General features: G+C 46.1%; 1 pseudogene; it reads right to left on the bottom strand.

The window, feature by feature from the left end:
• Positions 1–1,544: 1,544 nt before the first annotated feature.
• On the bottom strand, positions 1,545–1,662 carry LOC124621162 (annotated as a pseudogene).
• Positions 1,663–5,493: the final 3,831 nt, after the last annotated feature.

Raw genomic sequence — 5,493 nt, 5'->3', positions numbered from 1 at the left:
TGATAAAGAATAGTAAGGAGCTTAAGGGACTTCTGCCATTTATCCTGCAGAACTGTGTCAAGTACAGGTAACGACGATGGAGGTGGGTAGCGGTCACGCGCCCTCCTCTCCAAAGCAGTACACAAAGCCTCAATAACAATGAGATATGAAGACTGTGGTGGTCAGGTTCAAATATGGTTCATATGGCTCTGAGCACTATGTGACTTAACATCTGAGGTCATCAGTCCCCTAGAACTTAGAACTATTTAAACCCACCTAACCTAAGGACATCACACACACCCATGCCCGAGGCAGGATTCGAACCTGCGACCGTAGCGTTCTCGCGGTTCCAGACTGAAGCGCCTAGAATCGCTACGCCACAACGGCCGGCGGTGGTTCAAAATGGTTCAAATGGCTCTGAGCACAATGGGACTTAACATCTTAGGTCATCAGTCCACTAGAACTTAGAACTACTTAAACCTAACTAACATAAGTACAAATGGTTCAAATGGCTCTGAGCACCATGGGACTCAACTGCTGAGGTCATTAGTCCCCTAGAACTTAGAACTAGTTAAACCTAACTAACCTAAGGACATCACAAACATCCATGCCCGAGGCAGGATTCGAACCTGCGACCGTAGCGGTCTTGCGGTTCCAGACTGCAGCGCCTTTAACCGCACGGCCACTTCGGCCGGCTAACGTAAGGACATCACACACATCCATGCCCTAGGCAGGATACGAACCTGTGACCGTAGTGGTGGCGCGGTTCCAGACTGAAGCGTCTAGAACCGCACAGCCACACCGGCCGGCCCGGCGGTGGTCAGGGTTGGGGTGACTATTCGTCCCCGTGCTCACAAAACCAGTCCAGGACGATGCGAACTGTGCGAACAGGGGGCCCGTCGTCTTGGAACACAGAAAGACATTGAGGACCAACCATTGTACTATGTGGTGGACATGATCAGTCAAAACGGTGACACAGTCGTTGGCAATAATGCGATTTTGTAGAGTGCCAGTGGGGCCCCGTGGAATATCACAATATGGCTGCCCAAATAATCACCGAATCTCTGCATGCCCACCCCTGTAACTTAAACTTGGCAAGAAGTCGGAAACAGTACGAAACAAGCCTCATTCAAATCAGATGACTTCGTTCCATTGCTCCGTAGCCCAGGTCTCATGGCTTGGGTCCCATGTTTTTTCTGTTCCTGGCATTTCCATCATTGATAAGTGGTTTTGGAATTCAACCTCGCCCTGCAATTCCCAGCCTACCGACTCCCATCGTGCTATTTTGGTGCTGACAGGTATGGGAGTTCGACATTCAGTTTTGAAGAGACGTTTGCAGTTCTCGTGCTCTTATTTTCCATCACACGCTCCATCTGCAGGCCACAAGTGGCCCATCGGGACCATCCGACCGCCGTGTCATCCTCAGATGAGGATGCGGATAGGAGGGGCGTGTGGTCAGCACGCCGCTCTCTCCGTCGTTACGATGGTATTCTTGAACAAAGCCGATACTAATCGATCGAGTAGCTCCCCAATTGGCATCACGAGGCTGAGTGCACCCCGAAAAATGGCAACGGTGCATGGTGGCCTGGATGGTCACCCATCCAAGTGCCGGCCAAGCCCGACAGCGCTTAATTTCGGTGATCTTACGGGAACCGGTGTATCCACTGCGGCAAGGCCGTTGCCTTATTTTTCGTCACAATCTCTCCAATCATCGTCTGACACCATCACCCAACACATACTCTTCTCAGCGTTTTGACATTGCATATGATGTTAACCCGGTTTCCCTGCATGCAGCATAAATCTTCTATATGTTCCCCCTTGAAAGACCAAATACTTCGGCAACAATTGTAACGGAAACACAAACCTCACGAGCACCAACAATTTGTCCACGTTCGAATTCATTTAGCTCCGACACAGTGCAATTGTACCTATACAGAACCTTGTACTCAACGTGACTGACACTTGCAACGTACTGAGAACACTGCGCAGGTGCCGTTCCTAGTCAAGTACAACAGCGCAACCTGTAGGATAGGCTTTTACCTTCAAGCATGCAGTTTTCGCAGTGTTTCCTTAATTTTGTTCAGCTGCTGTTGCTATACTGCCACTTAGAGAGAGAGAGAGGGATAAAGAGGAAAAGCCGTCCGAAGTGGCCGTGCGGTTAAAGGCGCTGCAGTCTGGAACCGCAAGACCGCTACGGTGGCAGGTTCGAATCCTGCCTCGGGCATGGATGTTTGTGATGTCCTTAGGTTAGTTAGGTTTAACTAGTTCTAAGTTCTAAGGGACTAATGACCTCAGCAGTTGAGTCCCATAGTGCTCAGAGCCATTTGAACCATTTTTTTTGAAAGAAGAAAAGGAAAAAAAGGCAAATTTCTGTGCTGTGGGTAGACTGTTCACTTAGATTACGGGAGTTAGAGCGTTCGGTTCTGGGTCTTTTAATTCTTCCTTTTCTAAACTCTAGAGTACGTGATTTGACATCTCGCTTCTTAATCGTTATATAGCAGTTACAGTAAGTTTTATATGAAACATCTACAATTAATTTTTACTGAAACATCGATGGGAGTACAATAGCTTTATTATGCTTCTTTTCAAGTCACAATTTGCCTATTAAAAGGATACTACGTCCTCTTACACGCTTGTGTGCAGGGAGCTATCTAGTCTAACAGAAGCAGGGGTCGGCCAAGAAGAAGAGTGATGGAGTTGTTATTCGTTCGTTTTGAGGGAAGAAGTATAACGGAAGGAAAGAGAAGCAATGATGACAATAGAAAGCGAAGGATGGATGTGTGTAGAATGTGGATGAGAACAGACTACACGTTTAAAGCGGAAATGCGTGTTTAAAGTTAGAGTAACACCTACGATTGTACTGGCATTTCTGTGTCAGTATTAAATGATTTCACGTCTTTTGCAGGAGATATACCGTAATTGTTGGTTAACGATTAAAAAGCCAGATACAATATAAGGCAAAATAATTTTTTTTAAAAAAAGGAGGGAGCAGCTAGACCTGGAATCGAACACTCGGACTCGTCTATTGTTGTGCAAAAATCTACCTATAGCAGTAAAAGGCAGCACTGCTACATAGTACTGACTGAAAGTACTTGTCTGAAATGTGAACACAGTATTTTCAAGTTGTCTTCCTTTGAGGTACATCTTCGATACAAAATTTACACAGTATTAAATGCTGCTGTTGAGCTGTTTGAACCCTTAGTATGCAGGAATCGTGCTGTGCCGCATGAGTGACGTATTTTGGTTCATCCCGTTTAATTCGCTTCATATGAAACACACATAGCTCTTCTCTGGGGACAACAGAAGTGGCTAAGGGCATTATTACGCCTATCTCCGACTATTATGATATTCCGCAAAAACATTACTTACTTGACCTCGCCAAAAAATTTCGTGTAAAAATGTACCGCGTGTATTCCCGAAAGGTTGTCAGACCCATTGTATCTCTTGTTTCATTATATATCTACACTTTTGTTTTAGCAATGTGTACATGGAGTCAGTACAAACGTACACTGCTTGTCTCGTGCTTAATGCAACGCCCATTTGCAAATGAAAAAGTCTGTGTGTTCCTCGGAAACAAAGCACTTCTCAAAAAAATTTGAATGTCATGAGCACATTCAACAGAATGGTCGCATATTATTCTAGCGTAATATTCAGTTGTTGCACGTGTTAACAGCGATAATAGCCTATTAGTCCGTAACACTAAATTTGTTTACGTTTGTAGTGTTGATTCCGCAAATTCAGTTAATGTTACCCCTTTTCTACAGTTTCGTTGTCAGTGATCATGTTCCTAATAAGTTTAGTAATAGGTCTGAATATTTTTTGCAGAAGCAGCTTCGCATTAAAAGGGCGAACTGAAACAATAACGAGGTTCCAACAAATGTTCCTCAAACAGTATTAACTATGGCAGAGACGGTACCAACCAAAGACGAACAAATAAATGAGTTTTTCTTTGCCTTCAGAGCATAAAATGAAATGGAACAGGCGAGAATACACTAACAGTACCAATATTTCACTGTCACAATAACATTGCATTGTCTATAGTTCAGTATGAAGAAAGAAATAAAGTTTTCACACTAATGTGTTCTGGCCGACAAATTAAGTGATCTCCATGTTCTTTAATGAACATTAAATGGATTTTTACCAATGCAAGATTTGGCATACGGGGGACCCAGAATCTCTTATAGTGTACAAATGTGCTTTTAACCAACTTTTATTATGCACAATCATACACACATCAAAAAAGTTTTGCATCACCTCGGTTCCGAGAGTTCCGGGACCTGTAGACCGAGCGAGGTGGCGCAGTGGTTAGACACTGGACTCGCATTCGGGAGGACGACGGTTCAATCCCGCGTCCGGCCATCCTGATTTAGGCTTTCCGTGATTTCCCTAAATCGCTCCAGGCAAATGCCGGGATGGTTCCTTTCAAAGGGCACGGCCGACTTCCTTCCCCGTCCTTCCCTAATCCGATGAGACCGATGACCTCGCTGTCTGGTCTCCTTCCCCAAAACAACCAACCAGCCAACCGGGACCTGTACAGAAAATTTAAATAGAGAGCAACATAAAGATCATATCCGTTGCTCATAAAAACCACACATTGCATGTTGTACCACCATGCAGCGAGATCTTCTGAGGTGGTGGTCCAGATTGCTGTACACACCCGTACTTCTAATACCCAGTAGCACTTCCTCTTGCATTGATGCATGCCTGTATTCGTCGTGTCATACTATCAGCAAGTTCATCAGGGCACTGTTTGTCCACATTGTCCCACTCCTCAACGGCGATTCGGCGTATATCCCTCAGAGTGGTTGGTATCTCAGTCTATCCAAGGCATCTTCAATAGCTTTCATGTCTGGAGAACATGCTGGCCACTCTAGTCGAGCGATGCCGTTGTCCTGAAGGAAGTCATTCACAAGATGTGCGCTATGGGGGCTCTAATTGTTGTCCATGAAGACGAATACCCCGCCAATATACTGCCAATATGGTCGGTCGGAGGATGGCATACACGTACCGTACAGCTGTCACGGAGCCTTCCAAGAACACCCGCGGCGTACGTCGGCCACACCTAATGCCCCCCCCCCCCCCAAAAAAAAAACAGCAGGGAACATAAACCTTGCTGTACTCGCTGGACAGTGTGTCTAAGGTATTCAGCCTGCCCGGGTTGCCTCCAAACAGGTCTCCGAAGATTGTCTGGTTGAAGGTATATGCGACCCTAATCGTTGAAGAAAACGTGATGTCAATCCTGAGCGGTCCATCGGCACGTTGTTGGGACCATCTGTACCGCGCTACATGGTGTCGTGGTTCCAAAGATGCATCTCGCCAGGGACGTCGGGAGCGAATTTGCTCATCGTACAGCCCATTGCGTACAGTTTGAGTCGTAACACGACGTCCTGTAGCTGCACGAAACGCATTATTCGACATGGTGGCGTTGCTGTCAGGGTTCCTCCGAGCCATAGGAGCCATAGACAGCGGTCATCCATGCAGTAGTAGCCCTTGGGCGACCTGAGCGAGGCATGT

This window comes from Schistocerca americana, chromosome 6 (genome assembly GCF_021461395.2).
Source record: "Schistocerca americana isolate TAMUIC-IGC-003095 chromosome 6, iqSchAmer2.1, whole genome shotgun sequence".
NCBI lineage: Eukaryota > Metazoa > Arthropoda > Insecta > Orthoptera > Acrididae > Schistocerca > Schistocerca americana.
This window is presented reverse-complemented; position numbering and strand designations above follow the sequence as displayed.